Genomic DNA, 20,946 nt, shown 5'->3' with positions numbered 1-20,946 from the left:
ACTGACCACAAAAGAACACATTTTGGTGAAAGCGGCAAATGGAGAACTACATGTTAACCCACTGACAATGCCATTCGAAGTACACGATCCAGAATCAGCAAGGAGCACACAACATCAGTTTGTACTGTCAGACAGGTGTCCAGTTAATCTGTTAGGAAGAGATTTACTCACTGCTTTAAACATAGGGATACATCCTATAGTGAAAGGGATGGGAGCTGTCAGGCTAGAGAGTGATCTTTTCTTAACTGAAAGTGTTCAGCTACCAAACCATTATTACACCTTAGACTTAGTCACAGAGGGACCCAGTTCAGTAACCACAGATTTGGGGAAAATGACGGGTGAGGTAGCTGCTGCACAGGCCATTAGACAGACACCAGACAACATGCACTGCACCATGTACTTCAGACACAAACCAGGATCAGATGAGGTGTATGAAAAACAGTTTTTCAAGAACAAAACTGCTAGGATTAGACTAACCAACCTTTATTGGAACAAAGCAGGATATGTAGGAGCAGCATGCAGACTACAACCTGAGGAAGAGAAACTGTTCAAATTGTGGGTGAGCCCACACATTTCACTTGCTAAACCTTCAACAGCTGAGTGGAAAGATTTAGGAGCATTTGTAACCAGGGCTGAAGAGGTGGGGACGGCCTGGGAGCCAGTCCCAGGTGACCCTCATGTTTTCTACAACCGCTCTGTAGACACATATAGCAAAAAGTTGAACTGGTGTACAATCACAACAAAAACTAAACATCTAAGTGTAAAGAATGAGTAGAAGTGTTCACTCTAACAACAGAGGAAGAAGATCAATTAAAGGAAGTTCCCTCATATTTATGGTCTACAGGAGCAGCAGATGTAGGGAAGATCAAAGGAGTAGAACCAGTTAAAATAACACCAAAAGGAACCTTCAGGCCTTTTCAAAGACAATATCCACTAACACCTGAGGCTGCTGCAGGAATTAAACCAGTATTTGACTCATTACTAAAAGCAGGCATTATCAGAGATACCTAGAGCTCCACTGGTACCAGACCCACACACCCTGCTGAATGACGTCAAGCCCAGCTCAAAGTGGTTCACTGGTCATTGATGTGGCAAATGCATTTTTCTCTACTGAAGTTGACAAACAATGATAATTCTGGTTTGCATTTGAGTTTTCAGGCAAAAGATGGACTTGGACGTGGATTCCACAGGGTTATTGTGAGTCTCCTACCATCTTTTCCCAAGTAATGTCTGCTAACTTAGCTAAGTTTTCACCCCCTGCCAGAAGTCAAATACTTTTGTATGTAAATTAAATTTGGATATGCTCTGAAACACAAGAACAATGCAAAACAAACACCATAGCTCTGCTTAAGTTTCTAGCAGAACAGTAACACAGAGTGAGTAAGAGCAAACTAGTCGTAAAAAAAAAAAAGTTAGATACCTAGGTCACGACCTTTCACAGCAAGGGAGAGCTCTAGACTCAGACAGGAAAGAAGCTATACTTAAAGCACCAAAACTACAAACTAAAAGACAGATGATGTTTTTCTTAGGTATGACAAACTACTGCAGAGCATGGATACCAAACTATTCAGAGCTGTTTTGTCCATTATTGAAATTGATTTATGACACACCTATGGCAACTTAAAATGACTGAAATTGCAGAAAAAGCCTTTGATGGTCTTAAAAAGACCCTGACCAGCACCTCTGTTTTACGACTGCCTAACTATGGAAACTGTTTTATGCAAACTGTTGATTGTAAAAACGGTCACATGACTTCAGTGCTGACAAAACAGGCCTATTGTTTATTATTCCACCCAATTGGACCCAATAGCAAGACCAATGCCTGTATGTATTCAAGCTGTTATTGCAGCCTCCATGACAGTCCAAGCTTCAGCAAACATCTTGTTTCATCCTCTGACACTAAAGGTTCCACATGCAGTCTCTGTCCTGTTGTTGCAAAACAAGATTAGCATACATGTCACCAGCTAAACATCTGTCCTGCATGACTACATTGCTTTCACAGCCACATCTCACTATTGAACGATGTACAATTTTTAATCCTGCTACATTAATGCCTATAGCTGAGGATGGTGAGCCACGATTGTATTGCTGAAACTGAGAATAGAGTGTTGCCCAGGGTTGACCAAACTGACACACCTTATAAAGATACGGAAATGACAATGTTTGTAGATGGATCTTGTAAAAAACCAGAAATCAGATTGATCTAATTCTACAGGATATACTGTTGTAATCCTTAAAGATGTTTTAAAGCTGAATCACTACCATCTCATTTATCATTGCAGGCTGAGGGACTTATTACCTTAACAGAAGCTTCTATATTAGGAAAAGGAGAAGTAGTTAATATCTACACTGATAACAATTATGGATTTTCAACTGTACATGTGTTTGCTCAGCAGTGGAAGAACAGAGGAATGATCACATCATCTGGTAAGACCATCACACACAAAGACTTTTCCAGCTGTTAGATGCTGTGCAGCTGCCTAAAGAGGTTGCTAATTGTCAGTGTGACATAAATGTGAGGACTAGATATGATTTCTTTTGGTAATTGTAAAGCTGACGAAGTTGCTAAATCAGTAGCACAGAAACCACTGCCTTTACAAGCTACAGTTATAATTGAACATCCTGATGAGCAGATACTTAAAAGACATGCAAGATGGTGCACCTCAAAATGAAAAAGACTTATGGATAAGAAAAGACTAAAATAGATGACAACAATATTTGGAGATGTAAGGATAACAAAGTAGTGTTACCTAGAAGTTTATTTAGATATGCAGCTGTTCTGAGACATGCTAATGTGCATACGTCAGCAGGAGGGATGGTAAGACTAGTAAACAAAGTGTTTACAACATACGGCTTTACAAACTACTCTAAAAAATTTTGTCAACAATGTGAAATATGTGCAAAAAAATAATCCACAGGGACAGATCGTGACAAGAAATAGTGGAAAGTTTCCACTACCTGAATATCCTTTTCAACATATCTGCATGGATTTTATTGAACTAAATAACTGCGAGGGAAAGAAATACTGTTTAGTGATCATTGATGCATTAACCAAATGGACTGAAGTGTTTCCAGCAAAGCATCCTGATGCACTAACAGCTGCTAAAACACTGACAACTACTATTATTCCCAGATTTGGAATTCCAGAGAAAATCTATTGTAATAATGACACATATTTTGTAAACCAGGTAATTAAACATCTTACTGCAATGTTACCATCTTCCTGAGTTAAAACCATTCATTAAGGAGGGTGCTCACATGACTAAGACCATTGCTGATTACATGGCAAAAATGTTGAATAATAAAAATGTTGTATCTGTGACTAATGCACAACAGGAGGGTCCTGAGCCTGAACCTGACTCCAGAGTGAAACCAGGAGACTGGGTCTTTGTAAAAATCATCAAGAGGAAGTATTGGTTTTCTCTGTGCTGGGAAGGACCTTACCAAATACTGCAGTCTATACTCATGGTTGTGAGAATTGTTGAAAGACCTTCCTGGATTCATTTAACACACTGTAAAGAGGTAAAAGTACTGTCTGAGTAATTATGTCAAACCAGCATGGACTCACTCTAAACTCCAACTAACCTGTGGTGAAGTCTGGCTACAAACGGGGGTGGAACCAATAGGGACCACTCGTCTCAAACCAGTGAAGAAACCAACCACACCCAGGGGAATTAGGTGAGTGAGGAGTAGAATGACCTGGGGAGAAGACTGCTCAGAAGTACATTTTGCCATGGAGGGTCCAATATATCGACCCTGGCACCCCTTTGGACTATTTTGTGGGGTGACACTGACAATAAGCATATTGACTGTCATATCGCTGACCACAGTTATGTTGATTGTGTTTCTCTTTGAGAAGGGTTTGCAACAGCCGGAGAACGCTACTGACTCCACTGATATAAGACCTGGTATCTTTTCCTCCCTTGAGAAGGAATTGAATCTCATGAACAACACCAAACCAAACCTAGGACAAAAAGAGCTAATGACGTGCCCATCTTTATCTTTTGGGCCGATGAGACTCAGACTGTACAGTTTGATTTTTGTGATGTGGTCAACTGTGACACTGTGCAACAAGAACAGCTAACAGGGGCGACTAAGTATATCTGTGCCACTTTCGTGGGAGCTACCTGGTGTCCAACATGGACTTATGTAGGGTGGAACACAGGAATAAAACAGTGGGGATATAAACCATATCGGCCACAGAGAAAGTGGAATAAGGGAAAGAACCTTTTACAACGACTTTCAATAGTCAAGGGCACGACCCCTCCCCATTGCACAAAAGGCCACTGTAACCCATTACTTTTGACCCTCAAGGACCCTACTACCATTGATTCTGACCTTTATGTGTTAGGAGCCAATATTCCTGGAACTGATCCCCTGGGACAATTCCAGATCAAGGTCTTCTATCGCTCACATCATGAGACAGCTGGTGCCAACCAGCCTTCTAAGGCACCAAGTACAGACAAACCGGAAGAGGTGCTGTCACAGTCCCCCATTTTGAAAGTATTAAACCTCACCACCCTCAAAGAAACCTTTGATATAGAAACGGGCTACACTGATAAAAATGAATGGTTGAATTGGATCACTTACACATCCCAGCAACTGCGAGTTTCTGATTTTTATTTTATTATTATTATTGTCTGTGCGGCGGCCCGACCACAACTAGGGACTATGCCCTTTAGACTTAATCCACATAATGATCCAACAGGCCTGAACTGTACACTGCAACTGTTTACTTCCACCTCCCCTCCAGCCAGTAAACAATGTCAGTCTTTGCATTATTTGATGCCACCTGCTCCTGTTGTTACTCCACCTTTCTTTACACCTTATTGTGCTAATTATACCTGTTTTTGAGAAATTCCACTTCAGGGAGGAAGGTCGGTGATCTCCACTGGTGCAACTCCACCACCAATGTGACCACCCCCGGGGCAGGCTATGACCCTTCCTGGTTCACGGACCATGTTACTGCACGTGCTGACCTGTGGTGGTATTGTGGGGGAAACCAATTGAGACCAGTGCTCCCACCTGATTGGCAGGGAACCTGTGCTCTTATACAATTGGTGATGCCATTTTATGTGTTGCCACTGTCTGGTTCTTCCCTAGACAGCCCACACCGTGTGAACAGAGACGCTGCAGCAGCCGGCAGTTTTGATAACAGAGTATATATTGATGCCATCAGAGCCCAGAGGAGTTCCTGACGAGTATAAAGCTAGAAACCAAGTTGCAGCAGGGTTTGAATCTTTTCTGTTTTGGTGGTTAACCATTTATAAAAATGTTAATTGGATAAATTATTTGTATTATAACCAGCAGAGATTTATTAACTACACTAGAGATGCTGTCAGAGGTTTAGCAGAGCAGTTAGGTAAAACTAGTCTTATGACCTGGCAGAACCGGATGGCATTGGACATGTTACTGGCTAAGGAGGGAGGTGTTTGTAAAATGTTTGGATCTGCCTGTTGTACCTTTATTCCTAACAACACTTCCCCAGATGGATCTGTCACTCGAGCTTTACAAGGACTCCAAGCCTTATCTGAGAAGCTCGCTGAGAATGCTGGTATTGACAACAACTTCACTTCTTGGCTGGAGGGAATGTTTGTCCATTTCACAGGATGACCAGGACCCTGAAACTCCTCCAGAGCCAATGAAAGAAGACCTGACTGTCTTTTACCGACTATGATAAATTTGTCCTAACTTCTGAACTGTAAGGCATGAATGACTCCAACATTGAAAATTCCTACAGAAAGTGATGTTGTGATGACTGTTTGCCCATAAAGACAGAAAGTTATGACATTTATTTCTCACTTCTACAAGTTATATTTTAGCGTGCTAATTATTTTATGTTTGTGATTGTGATCTTGTTGTTTAATCATAGTTATGATTTATGATTTTACTGTTTTTCCTATAATAGTAATTCTGATCTTTCTGTGTGCTTTACCAGAATAATAATCATTAATGATCTGCTAAACATTTTCACATAGTAGTTATGCTAAGCATAAACAGGAGGGATGTGTTAGAGAAATTAAAATGTTACCCTCAAGTTTATTAATCTGTTTTACTTTAATGTAAGTCAAAAACACTTTTGAGTAGGGCCTGTTACCTCTTGTCTCTTCCTAAGGTCAGTCTGTTCTGACCTTCACTTTCTGATAAGACACTTAGTATCGAAACCCAGATGTTTTGCAGTTTCATGGGAAACTGCCTCCTCTTTCTTCTTCTATCACATGACTGTTTGTATCATAGTATTAAAATGATGTGCTGCCCAGCTAAGGACCAGTGATCCTCATGCTGTACCAAGGTGCTGTGTGACTGTTACTCCTTGCAAGTAAAACTTCTATATAATCTTACTGAGGTTCGTCCTCTGAGTCTATTTGTTAAAGAATTTACCTAACACTTTATGATCTTCATGATTCATAAACTAGACATGATGAACCTTCATGTTCAATACATGTATATATTTCAATTCACTACACCGCTGAAACGTGATGCCTGGAAAATGCAAGTTTCCAGATATTTGGCTCAGCAAAGAAGATTAGAAAGAAAGTCTGGCCAGAGATCCAAAGGACCATCACTTGTCCAGGTCCAGAGCCTGTTGTAAACCTGTCAAAGTGGAGGGAGAAGCAGCTGGATCTACACACGAGACGGCACTTGGGGAATCGGAAGCAGGTCGGTCCATAGAAATGTTGATTGAATGTTGGCTGCCAGCTGTTTTTAGCTCTTATTGAAATGTGAGTCCTGAAGGCTGTTGAGTTGATGTGGAGACATTTGCACCAGAGGGGAGTCCAAGATGGCGTCCTGCTAACTGGACTTTGGCTGAGCTCAGCTGACAAACTTTTATCCCGGCATATATTTCATTCTTTCAAGTTATATTCACGGAAAATGATCCACATCTACCTCTGAGACTCAAACAGGAAGTCGACCGCTGATAGAAGGAGAGATATGTCGCGCATTTCGCAGCACTCGGACAAGATGGACGTCCACACCCAGCAAACGTGCCCTTTTGGGGCCCCTGTGTGGCCACTGTGGGCAAAATGAATGGGCCCAGTTAGGGCAACCTGGCCCCATTACCGGAGTGAAATGTGGGGCACATGCAGGCCCCACACTATCGGGCCCAGGTGGGGCCCTAATGGGCAGCCCACACCCAGCCTGTAGTGTGGGCTGCCCACAGTAAGCAGAGTGGGAACCCAGTGGGCCCCACAGTCAACCCACACCCATTAACCTGCAGTGGCCCCACCTGAGCCCCACATTTCACATGTGGCTGCACCATGTGCAGATTTTTTGCCCTGCATGTTTTCTGAGACCATCCTCTCATGCTCAGAGTATATCCACAGTATGCACGGACCTTACTGGTCTATGTGCAGTTGGGAAACTGTGAGCATGTCCACTCTAGCCCAGACACTTGAAAATAATAATATAATAATAGGAAATAAATGTGATGATGTGTTTCACTAGAAGTTGATCTACAGAAGATTAGGAACAGTGACAACATTAAATGAACTGCTGAAGTCTACATTTTAAAAACACAGCTCTATAAAATGTTGACATGTATGGAAAGGAAAACTAAAATAAGGAATGGATCATAGAATGCACATACTGTGTGCTGCATGCCCACAGTTACTATACAGTACTGTTGGTACAGGACAGACTGACCTAAACTGGATCCACAACATTAAAATCACTGTGTATGCAGAATTACTGCAGTTGTTGAAAGTAGTACCAGACTAGAAAGAGTAATGTGTTTTGAATAGTTACATTTAATCAATGAAAAGTGAATATCTGAAGGAAATCAATTCTTTTCTAAAGAACAATAAAGAACACAATCAATAACAAATCTAAACATCAAATCTATCAGTCTATTTTTTTCTCTCCTCTTCTTCCACCATCTCTGTCCCTGGCATTGCGGAGCCACACCTTGATTGCAGTCTCCACTTCTCCACTGTGGCACGGCTGCTTTTTGTAACAGCATCTAAGCAAGAAATAAGATGATGGAGATAAAAAAACCAAAGGTTGTACAAAATATAGTCGTCACAGGGGCACAAGGGTTATGGGATGAAAGAGAAGATGACATCCAACTAAATTATAATGTTCCTACTGTTGATTGCAACTGCTGTCATTCTCTTATTTAGCTCCAACTCAATGTGCAATATCATGGTCTTGAATTTGTCTCCACTTGGAAAACTGCGTAGTTCCACTCTATACATTTGAATCTATACGTCCATAAACATCATATAAACATAGCAGCTAGTTCTGCCATATAATATGTTCCACATGTCCAGGCAATATGTAGTTGGCTGTACATGTGGCTGTGGAAGATTCAGCCCTGATTAGTTTATTAACAGGAGTGCATTGCAGGATGGTCATTGGTGTTTGCTGTGGCCATGAATGAGGTGAGTAGGATCACTACATCTTCCTGTTACCACCTGAAAAACATTGCTAGAATAAAAGGTTTTCTGTCTAAACAAGATGCAGAAAAACTTGTTCATGCATTTATCTTCAGTAGCTCAGATTATTGGAATGGCTGTTTACAGGTCTTAGCAAAAAGTCAATCAGGCAGCTGCAGCTAGTCCAGAATGCTGCTGCCAGAGTCCTTCCAAACACCAGGAAACTGGACCATATCACACCAGTTCTCAGACCACTACACTGGCTTCCCGTTAGTCAAAGGATAGATTTTAAAATCTTATTGCTAGTTTATAAAGCACTAAATGGTTGTGGACCAAAATATATCCAAGATGTATTAGTTCCCTATGAGGTTTCCAGACCCCTCAGGTCATCTGGGACAGGTCTACTGTGTGTTCCCAGAACCAGAACCAAACAAAGTGAAGCAGCATTCAGTCACTATGCTCCTCACCTGTGGAACAAACTTCCTGAACACCTGAGGTCTGCTCCAACTGTCAGCTCATTCAAACCAGGACTGAAAACCCTGTTGTTTCCTGCTGCCTTCAAATAATTGTTCCTCCTTGTTTCCTTAATGTGCTTTGACATCTTATTTGAATTGACTTTATTTGATCTAAATGTATTTGATGTTAAATGTCTTTGTTTTCAGATGCTCTTTTCCAGACTTTTAATGGAACTATCTGCCTTGTAAAGCACTTTGAGTTGCGTAGTGTATGAATGGTGCTATACTAATACATTTGCCTTGCCCAGGAAGCAAAGACAGAAATGTAGGTGGCTTTGATCATGATCATCATACTAAACATAAAAATGTGAACACTGCAGACTTCATTTCCATTGAAAAGGGAATTGTAGTTAGTCTGATTCTCATGTTCACTTCACCTGGTTCCTAAACCTTTTGTAAGGGATTATCAGGCACCATCCAGGGACCAAAGTCCCATCGGGGACGACGTCAGCACGACACAGTTAATTGTAGTTTAGCTGAGCTACTGGCTGAGCCACATTATCACAAGTTCAGTGCATGAATGACAAGTGAGGAACTACCTGCTCTTTGTGTCCTGACTATGCAGCTTTACCAACTGGGCTACCTGTTGGGAAATGACGTTCGCTTCAATGTGCTTATTTTCTTCTACAGCTCAGTATTGATATGAATGAAATAATTGATATGAGCTGATATGAATGAAGTATCTGTCTATCTATCTATCTATGGCCTTAAGGCATTTATACCTATTACAATTGGAATGTGTATATTGTAATACGTATAAAATGTGCTGATTCTTCTATTGTGATCAGATGAATTAGAGAAAATGTGACAAAGGTGCTGGTTGGCTAAAGTTTTCAAGATATTCCATGATAAAGACTTATAATTATTATTATATACACAGGCCAGTATATTCAGCTACAACGGAGGGGGGTGTCTGATGATCATGATGCCTCCTAACTTCTCAACAAATTAGGGCAGAACCATGAAAATGGTCCCACATGACAGTTTATAAATGTATTTTCACTTTGGTTCTAAAGATTATTCCCTAACTGTAATCTGTGATTATCACATGTCCAGGTTCTGGTGGTGATTTTGGTAAATAACTGGTCCGGGTGTGGGTGTGGTTATCCACTTTGTTTTAAGGCTGGAGTTCTCAGACAGCGAGGACACAGCAACAGTTGTTATGTGGAAGCTTGTAAATGTGTGATGGACAGTACAAGATAATACACAGTTACTATTGGACATGCTGTACTTTGTCATCACTGGTTATTACTGTCAGTTTGTCTGGTTACTAGAGGTTGATGACATAGGAGAGGATATGCTGAAGAATTCTGTGCACACAGACAGTGAAGACATTCAGCTTTAATCCAAGGGGCTTGACAAAAGTGCAAATGATGGGACAAAGTAACACATGGATGAAAATCCTTTGCAGAACATGACTGCTTGAAGTCTGAAACCCATGGACATGACTAAATGCAGTTTCCTCCTATGAGATGCTCTGCCAGGCCTTTAGTGCAGCTGCCTTCATCCACTGCTTGTTTGTGGGTTAGTGTTATTTACTAAGGTGACTATAATAACCCACACCAAGAGTGACCAGACTGAGCATCTCCTCTACAGTGCATGACCCTGTGGATAGTTAGATCTGGTTAACTAGCTAGGCCAGTCTGTATTTGTGAAAACAACTATCTTGATTTTAGTTTCTATTATAATCAGAAGCACAGAACTCGTATATTTGAATGGAATAAAAATATGGAATTAGGCCTTTAAAATGAAATCCAATCTTTTGTCATATCCCTGTCAGACCTTCTTGCACATGATCATCACATACTGTACCTATGACTGCCCTGCAGACCAGCATGTCACCAAAGGCCAACTTCTGGCCAGAGCCCCTCCAGCACAACTGTTGGGCCAATGGTGTGGTTACCATTCGGACCGTGACCCGCCTTGTGGTCCATGTTGGGTTGGAACCTCCGGTCGCTGACAGATACTTTACCTAAATTGTGGTTCTAAAAATAAGTCCATGATTCATAAAGTATGTTTTTTGAAAAAGTCCAATGTACCACATCCTTGTAGCAGCCTGCTCTTTAAGCCTTGCACCACCTGGATGTGGCCCAGGCTGCTCAAAGGTAGATGTTTGCCTTCTGGTGAGATGGCAGCTGTAGAGTTCCGGTCGGTGAGGGTCATAAGCAGCTGCTTAATTACAGACACTTGTTCTTTGAGATGTTCCAGCTGAGAGATGATATGTCTTTCTGTTGCTGTCAGTGCAGAGCATTACAATACATCTTACAGTCTTATTTCACATGACATATCTTTATTTTATTGACATTACTTTGTAGAAACCTGTTTCCACTTTAACATTAAAGAGATTTCTTTGGTCAAACAAACCAAATTATATTGACAATGGCTGATTTATAAAATATCAAAGGGTAAAATATCGGTGGGATCGGTGGAGAGGGTCTATGCGGAGTTCTAATGTCCTCCTCGTCAGTAGACTGCTGGTATTCTTGATACCGAGAGTTAGGTCTGGTAGGTATAAAATCACAGTAATGAATTATTTTGAATATATTTGTATGTGTGCATGGAATTGCTAGAGTAGCCTGAAGAATCTGGAAAAACAGGCTTTTTAAGTAAAGTATTCCATATATATATATATATATATATGTATATATGTACTGTGATATTTATGTATTTAACAGGTTTATTTAACATTTATATAAACACTATTTACATCACTGATGATATGAGGTGAGGGAGACTTTGTTAATCCCTGAAGGGAAATTCAGGAATCACTACAATGCTCACTACGCTAACATAGTTATTGCACTCATTGGAAGAAAAGATTTTAGGACCTAGTGTTTAAAGATGTGTTTTCATCATATTTGTGCTTTTGTGTGTCGGAGCTTATTCAAATAATAATCAGTGTGAAGAAACCAAACTCACCGTCTTAGTGGATGAAACCGTCCCATCATGCTCTCACTGTCTGAGCTCAGATGAGCGGTTGTCTCTGCCTTCTTTGCCTTTTTTCTGTCTTTCTCATAATCCACTGTAAATGAAGAAAGACACATGTCCACTCTCTGTTTTCATTAAAGCTTTTTGACACCATTTCTTTCTGCCACATGTGGGATTTGGAAAATGTCTTTGTTTCTGCTCCGACAGCAGCAAGAAAAAAATCAGAATAAAACACTGGATTGTTGTGAAAACACAATTCAAGCATTTACTGTAAAGGCTGGAAAAAGTCTGTGAGCCCTTCAGCCCTGACTATGACATTAACAAAAGAGTCAAGAAACGAGTCAGTAAAACTCCACTAGGAACCAGATTGGAGGTGAGAGTTGGTCAGACGTTGCCTCTTGGCCTGGGCAGTCATCATTAAGGATAAGATGAGTTTTCATTATCACAGGTATCTGACAGAAAAAGGTCAGATTGCTGTCCAGATGATGGTCAGTAGTTAGCGATGCAGCAGAATAAGGACATTAAACATCAGAGTGAATGTGGGACTCAATTCCTTCAGACAATGAAAACCCGGGTGTTGAAGTGGGCCAGTCAGAACCAGAAACTGAGCTTATAGCTGCCTAATGATGCCCTTCATTACTTTTATTGTCAGTTTAATGCAGAGAACCAGGTGATTCCAAAGGGTCCACGTCAACTGGTCCTAAAGGTGGGCTCTAGTTATTTTATAGCATTGCCATTGACAATAGGAGATTGTGATTTTCCATATGGTTGGAAAGTGTGGATTCAATCTGAGTAACTTAATAAGTCTTGACACCTGTTATAACAGGGCACCTGTTTACCATATATAGGTATTAGACTGTAGACAAACACAGTATTAACTGCAATGGACATGGCAGAAGGACTAATCATGGTGCTAGGGGGAAGAACTCCAATTATATGCCAGCTTCATACATGTTTGTGTGCCAGAGCTGGCTCCACTTATGGGTTTTGGAAATGGGACATGCCATTTTAAACTGATGACAGAATTTCCATGGACAAGATCTGTAGCCTTGGCAGCCAAAAATTCAGCAGTGTGATGTAGTTTGAAGATCGGTGGATTTCATGGATTGGCCTTGCCCGCTAGAGGGCGGGACCTAGTGAAACCAGAAGACGCAGAGCCACACCGAGCGTCTGACGACGATGACGGTCTGGAGATGACACGTCACTGATGTTTTAAATTCTGGCGTATGTGAATTCATAGATCGGTTCCATCAGATGGACGGACATCAAAACGTTTGCAGCTTGAACTGGCCTTTATGCTACAACCAGCTGACACAGGTAAGCTGGATCCCCTCCCTAAATAAATGTGATGTCTGCTTTAGGTGTCTGACATATTCACATTTACATCAACTCAAACATCCTGGTGTCAAAGGGAAACAGTTGATGCAAAGTGGTCAGCAGTGATACAGAAGATGGATTATTTTGAGGGCCTTTTCCTAAATGTCCCAGGATAAAGGCTGTACACTGTAGGCAGTGTTTGTCAGGCTGTGCTACAGTGATGGAGGATTTTCTTGCTGCAAGAAAACTGGAGAACATGTGAAAATGGATAAACGACATAAACAGGAGTGTATGAACTTACAAGAGACTGTTCTGACTTGAGTGCACTTCAGAGCTCACAGCAATACTTTCTACATTACTGACATGTTTGGTAAAGTGAGCGCACTTTGTGCTTTTCCCAGTCAGATCCAGGCTCCTCATGTTTCAGCTGAGCTGCCTTATTTGATGATAAAGTGTATATGGAGGCCAATAGCAGCAACTGTCTCCTGCCATCCACAGACTGCTGACAACTTCAACCTCTGCCAGTCCCAAGAAATCCACCACATGGAAGGAAGGTGAGTCCATCTTAGACTTTAGATGAAGACAAGACTCTGTTCATTACGGTGATGATCTAATATTAATAATGATGATTTAAATATTGATAACTTATACTGTATATCAGCTGTGTACATTGTACTCACGTTTGTTTCTTCTGTGCCTTTGTATAATTGAATCTAGTGGTTTATATGTCGACATCAACATTGTACATTGTGATTTTGATTTTGTCCAGACAGAGGAAGTCAAATCAGTTCACTACAGCCTTAAAGACTTAAAGCATTCATTTTGAGTAAAGCCGTTCCTCACTACTTCAACAGGAAACTGCACTGACCCTAAACCGTCTTCTTTGAGGTGAGCTGTGCTCGAGGCGATTTGAAACACAGCACAGCACCATCAGCCTGAGACTAGGCCAGTGTCACTGAACAGTGTCCCCCTAACAGAGACTCTAAGATCCACCCAGGATTACCTCAAAACAAAGGAGCAAAAATAATAAAGTAGTGAGCCGATGGAAGAGCCGATAAAAACCAGTTCAGCTGGTTCAGTCGGTGTCTACCTGACGAGGGTTCACTCCTCACTCAACAGAAATAAACAAACCGCTGTAAACTGCTACACAAGAACAAAAGAAGGAAAATGACTCCTTGAAAATGCAACTGCAGAGAAGCCAAACCTTCCTGACTGTAAGGAAATAACCAGCTTTGAGTATTACAGTCCTACAGGGGCAACTGACACAATGATTCAAGGCTTTTAATACAAATGCAGCAACGGGGGGGGCTGCCCATCCAAGTCCATAAGGGACCAGAACATGTTTTGCCTCAACATCACAAAACCTGTCCACACTGACATCTGCTTCAAGCTCACAAGCAGTGTGAATACCAATGTCTTGGGAATGAATTGGTTCCACATAAAGTGGAGCCAGATCTAAAAACCACCACAACAGAATGAAAGTTCCTCCTGTGGTGGAGTCGTACAAGATGTTCTCAACCAAGCCAAGTTTGCCTCCAATCATCACACAGTTGTCGCCTGTTTTACATTTTATTACGGCACCTTCAAGTGAAGCCTTCTTGTATTGTGTGGCTGAAGCTAAGTCTGGCCCTGTTGGTCCATTCGAGTGCTTGCCACCAAGTTTCTGTTCACCTGAACATGTTGTCTTCTGCTTGGATTTGGACTGCCTTTCCACAGCACTTGTTATTTGTTGAAGAATGTATTGTGGTTTTCTGATTTTTCTCTTTAGGTCCCCAAGGAAACTTTCAAAAGGAAAAGCAGACGCATGATCTAATGGACCAAAGCTCCTCACATCATTTGCCAGGTGACACAGACAGTGAATGTTGTCCACCATCTCCTCTGCCCCATACAAGGCCCTGAACTGTTCAAGAAAGTACCTTACCAGATTATCTGCATAATCGCAGTAATGGGCATAGAGGGAAGGGGAAAGCATCAAATAGATGCTAATGGAGAGTGTAAGAAAGTTCATATAAAGTTCATATAGTTCTGCATCTACCGGGAAACTTTGTCCGGGGCTAAAACTCCTGGTCCAGATAGTCCAGCTAGACCTCCATCCAAAAAGGCCCAGACAGATGATGATGTCTCTTCTGTTCTCTCAACGCTCTCAACTCATTAACCCCCTCTGACACCACAGAGAAAATGCTGAGTGAACATGCTCTAAAATAGAAGGACAGGAAAAAACTGTGGACTTTGTGTGGACCAAAATACATGAAGTTAAAGGCAGAGTCGATCATTTTGAGACAAGATTGGACACTTTGAGCTTTGAGTTCTTCTAGTTCTTCTTAGTGAAACAATGAATGAAAAACACATAATGACATCAAACTAAAAACAAACTCAGTTTCAAAGATCCAATGAATATTTTGGCAGGATGGACATTTGAATTCAGTTTATTTCCAAACAACAAACTATAATGACTCTAATTATTACTTCTAAATGAACTATAGAAGAAATCTCATATATAGAGAAATGCTGTGCAGTCCAAAGTCCAAGCTTTGTCTCTGTAATGTAGTTCTGTAGAAAGTAGCAGTGAATGGGACAAACCAAATAACCAAGTGTTGTTGTTTGTTTCAGCCACTAGATGGAGACACAACATTGTCATTTGATGTCACTTTCTTCTCTCTGGCCTTAGTTTCTGTGTTTTTGGCTCCTTTTCATTTATTTCTTGTTGTCTTGCATCTTTTGAAGCCAACAGGAAGTGACAGTGGAAGCCATGCTAAGGTGAGCAGGTAGCACTGCCTTTGTTCATTTCATCTATATTGTATATTCATTCAATTCCCTGGTTTATTTGTGCAGGAGACGACCCATAAGGGGGATGCTAGAACTGTCTAAAGGTCATAGGTGGATTAACCAGGGGCCCAGAGCTCAGGGGGTTAGGGTTAGATTTTAATATTCATATATGTGTGTTGTCCGTCCAGCCAACTGGTTAATGAGATTCAGAGTCTCTTGTCCTCTTTTGACCTGACACAATCAGTACATGGCCCCACACATCAGCACAGACACACACTGGACCTTATAACCTCATGTGGTCTTTCCAGTCTCCATTTTAGAAATAACTGACACTTGCCTCTCAGACCACTTCCCTATTATATTTGAACTTACGGCTCCTCTTCCTGCTGATAAATCCACTGCTCCAGCCTGTCACCATCACCTCTACCACAGCTGGAGATTTTCATGAACACTAGTCTTCACAGTCAGGACGAAGCTACTTCTCCTCTATGTCCCAGGGACTTTATCACCTCCTGCCACTCCACCTGCTCAGGGATCTTGGACTCCATCGCACCTTCAAGTACAGATCTTCTAAGATTAACCCTGACCCCTTAATGACAGACAGGCCGAGCACAGGTGGAAGGACAAGTTCCATATATCACTGGGTGTAGTGCAGGACAGTCTTTCTGACTATCAGGATGCTTTGGAGAGGACAAATGTAAATATTTGTCAAATGTCCACCAGCTCCAGTCGTCCAGGCTGTTGTGACGACCACAAAAGTGTTGTATTTGTGTATTGTGTATTTGTGTAAGAATATTCACAATTACTGTTTTTTATTTGAACACAAGTTATTGTATTTTATTTTGGAAGCAAAGTATCCCAGGGGTTTGCATTTCAATGTGATTTTCCTTCAAAGTGAATTGTGTAGCGTTTGCTCCATGCCAACAGGGGGCAGGGTCGGGTGACGGGTTAGCTGCGTGAATTGTGAATTATTCTCATCACTGCAGAGAGCTCGAACCTGACACGCTGTCTCCTCGTTTCTCTCCTGTGTTACAGGTGGGTAACTGTACAAAAACACCTCGGGACTAGGATTTAGCAATACTGAATGGAAGTTTCTAAGTATCTTTAAACATAGCTGGTGAATATTACTATTGTCTTTATATTTCATTTTGACAGATAGAGTAAAATACAGGCACGAAGAGTAAGTGAACATGCATTTGGTGATTAGAGATTTATTTGATTATGGATTTTGTATGGACATGTACACTGCAATTCATTGAAATGTTAAAAGGACATTGAATATGTAATACATGAAACATAAAATGACTCTTAACAATAGAGATGCATCCGCTGGAGAACAGTCTTAAATAAATCACTGCAGAGAGCTCGAACCTGACACGCTGTCTCCTCGTTTCTCTCCTGTGTTACAGGAGTCAATCTGTTCACCACGGTGCCGTTGCCACGGTACCCGCTACACTGTTATTTAACACACGTCAGTCAACGTGGGTCAGAGTCAACGTGCCATAACTGTCTTCACTATTTTGTGAACATGGTGGCCTCTGTTTGGCAGGATATTAATATCACTACTTGATATAGTACAGTCTTCTCCTCTGTGTTTAATATGTTGGTGTCCTCATCTCTCCTCTGAGGTGATCCAGCACTTGTCCCAACCAACTGGCCTCTGGACGTTATTCCATCCAGGCTGCTTAGCAGGTTTTTACCACAGTGGGTCCATGTCTCCTCTTGTTCATTAGCACCTGTCTCAGCTCAGGGTCTGTCCCAGATGTAATCAGGATGTATCCAAGCTGTGGTCCGGCCTCTTCTCAACAAATCCAGTCCTGACCCTGCACTTCTGTCAAATTTTAGACCAGTATCCCATTTACTGTTCCTGTCCAAGGTTTTGGAAAAAGTGGTTTTAATCCAGCTACATTCTTTATTGTAAAATAATTATATCACAACATCTGCTAGAGGTTCCTTGTTCGAGGCCCAAACAGTGGACTGATCGTTCCTTTGCAGACTCTGAAACACTATAACCATCTGACCTGCCCCTGTTTAAAGCTAAAGTTCAGACTTATTCAGACTGGCTTTGGGTTCATAGCATCACCCTGTGGTTTTGGTGTGTTTTATATTCTTTTTTACTGTAGATACCCTGTATTATTATTATTTATTAATTATTTTACTTTGTTGTTTTTAATGTTGTGAAGCACTTTGGTCAACCTGGGTTGTTGGAAGGTGCTATACAAAGAAATGATGGCCTCTGTCAGGGCCTGACAACAGCACAGGAGCAGGTTCCAACACAGGATGTGGATTCATTTCCTGTTATGGTCTGGGTGTTTCCACAGGCACAATCAAGGAGAAAATACTCGGGGTCAGTGTTGCCAACTCCTCAGTAAGGAAAGCAGCTAGCATTTGAGAGCTTTGGGACGGGGAGGGGCTCACAAAAGCACCCGCTGCTTGTGTCGTGTACAGTGTAGGATAACGACACGTGCTTTCACGTCGAAGTCTCCAAAAGTTCCGAAAAGTCGCTAACAAAATCAGAAAAAGTATCTACATTTGTCGCTATTCGCTTTTGACAAAAAAGTCGCCAAGTTGGCAACAGTGCACGGGGTCTACAGGGACTTTGGATAGTTCTGATGGAAACATCGCGATAACAGGGAGGAAACACCCTGTTATCGCGATGTTTTCCATCATGTTTCATTGGAAACTGGGATTTTCCAGTAAATCACGTGGGACGATGCAGCCTTCACAGTAAAGAACGCAGGGTAAGTCCGACTCTTATTTTCTTTATGGTTTCACTGTCCGAGGCTCCAGTTCAGGGTCCAGGTGGACTGTAGGAGCTGGACTATGCGCTGGTCTGGTCCGTGGTCTGAGGGGCAGCAGTTTTTATATATTGAGGATTTTTGCTCAGTAGTTTCTGTGAAAGGTGAAAGTCCGAGTCGTGTTGAAGAGCTGTCGTCCTGTTTCCTGTGAGTTTCTGGAGACGACAGCTCTGGGACCTTTCTGGGAAAAGGGCGTCAGAAACAAAAAGTAGATCCAGCCTGGACTTTAGTTTGACTGACGGAAACTTGGCTCATATTGACCTGATCAGGAATCAATAAGCGAATCGATAAAGAATCGGGCCAATAGGCAGAATCAATACTGGTCCTGGTCTCAGTTCCCATCCCTACTTATACACAACATTTAGGTATTTGTCTTGTAGTATTAGGTGGAGTACTTTAGAGTAAATAGTCACATTGTGTGTGTTGCTGTGTTGGATTTAATTCATGTTGTCCACTTGTTGGTACCTGGACCCTCAGAGTACCAGCTGCTGGGACCATGTCCTGGACTTTGTTGTGTAGTGGGCTTGGGGTCCTGGTTGGACTGGTCTTTCTGCAAATACACTAAAAGGATTGGAGTGTAATGTGAGTACTAACTAACAGTATATATCACAGTTTATTTGCTGTGTACTTCAAAGTGTACTGCAAATACACTAAAAAGCAGGCTAGAAGTATATAAGTAGTACCTGTAAGTTCAGTACCCAGTAGAGCTGCAGTACTACATTAAACCCAGATCAGAGCGGGTAGTGTACTCATGTGTGTATAGTGGTACTGCTGTAACCACAGAGTCATGTGACTTCCTGTGGACACAAAGTCCTGATCCACTGAAGAATCCACATTAAAGCTGCAGCTGAGCCCAGAACAGAGGCCCAGCTTTAAAGACAGTTGTTGTGCTGCCTGCTCTGAGTCCACTGGACTCTGGCTTCATGTCCGTGCAGCTGGACTTCCTGTTTTGTGATTTTGTTACTGCGTCACTTGAATGGCCTGGTTCAGAAACTTTGAAACTTCCTGTCTGTGAGCATTTGTGGATTCAGGGCTCCATAAACAGTCAATTGATCAGTGATTGATATGAAATCAATAAAACCATGTTTGTGTTTGCAGAGGTCAGTACCACAGACAGAGACCAGAGTGTCCAGGATCCAGCTGTCTGTGTGTGAAGAGGGCCTGGTCCAGACCTGATCCTGTGACCTTCAGTCCTGAACTCAGACCCTGAGACTGTTTGTCAGTGAGTCAGCGACTGTTTCTTCCTTTTTTACAGCCACAGTTCGATTGTGATTGTGCTTGTTTGTTAAAGAGCTGCTGACAGTTGCAGATCCATCTCAGCCAGCTCAGAATAAAACCCATTGTCCAGTGTGGATTCAGGGAAATACTGGCCCCATCAGGGCCCTGGATTCAGGTCCACACATGTTCCACATACATGTGGTTCCACATACATGTGCATATGTATAGGGGCTCTAAGAACAGAGCCAGAGTCTGAGCCAAAGTCCCAGTTTCTTCTGTTTGAAGGGACATATTTCTAGTTAGTTTCAAAAAGTGAAGCAAAAAGATGCAAAACAACAACAAAGAAATGAACAATGAGCATAAAACGACACCAAATGCCTTGAGATTCAGTCAGTGGGACAGGAAACAAAGAACCACAGCTGTTGTTTCTTCTTTGGACTGAAATATGATGGAACAGTTTCATTTGCCATCAGTGGATCGACTGATGTTTCTGCTGTGATCTGTAGTTTTCCTGAGTTGAAGTCCCTCCAGCTGCAGCTCCAGATGTTCTGGCTCCATCTAGTGGCTGAAACAAACAACAACACTTGGTCAGGCTGAAACTCTGAGCTCAGACATTTTCCACCTGACAGAGCTGAGAGGAGATCTGGCCACGATTCAAATCATCAGGACTCAGTGAATTTCCAACCAAATATGTCCTGATGACACAGGAGACTTTTCAGACCAAAGTCTTTCATATGTTCTGAAGGAAACACTGATGTTCCTGTAGGATCATGTTTAAGATCAACTGAAAGCAGCTGCTGAAAATTGTTCAGGGAGCTGCTGACAGACACACAGCAGGGAGGGACATTTCAAAATAAAAGTCTGCTCCACATTCACTGACACTTATTGGACAATTACTTTAATGAGGACTGGGATAGTCCTCTGATAGTCCAGAGACATGTTCAACACTGAGACCACCAGGCCTCTGGAGGGACCATTTCTACTTGGAGTGACTCTGAGAACTTCCTGTGATGTTGTTGACTTCCTGTT

At 41.8% G+C, this 20,946-nt stretch overlaps 1 protein-coding gene, 1 long non-coding RNA gene and 1 pseudogene across 2 annotated transcripts in view; 2 read left to right on the top strand and 1 right to left on the bottom strand.

The window, feature by feature from the left end:
• Positions 1–20,946, bottom strand: part of LOC113121849 (uncharacterized) — a 1,077,549-nt gene that overhangs the window by 640,253 nt on the left and 416,350 nt on the right.
• LOC113121924 (uncharacterized) overlaps positions 1–20,946 on the top strand; it is a 308,641-nt gene that overhangs the window by 6,182 nt on the left and 281,513 nt on the right. The window lies entirely within an intron of this gene.
• LOC113121854 (uncharacterized) overlaps positions 1–20,946 on the top strand; it is a 957,344-nt pseudogene that overhangs the window by 685,236 nt on the left and 251,162 nt on the right.

This window comes from Mastacembelus armatus, chromosome 20 (genome assembly GCF_900324485.2).
Source record: "Mastacembelus armatus chromosome 20, fMasArm1.2, whole genome shotgun sequence".
Taxonomy (NCBI): Eukaryota; Metazoa; Chordata; class Actinopteri; order Synbranchiformes; family Mastacembelidae; genus Mastacembelus; species Mastacembelus armatus.
This window is presented reverse-complemented; position numbering and strand designations above follow the sequence as displayed.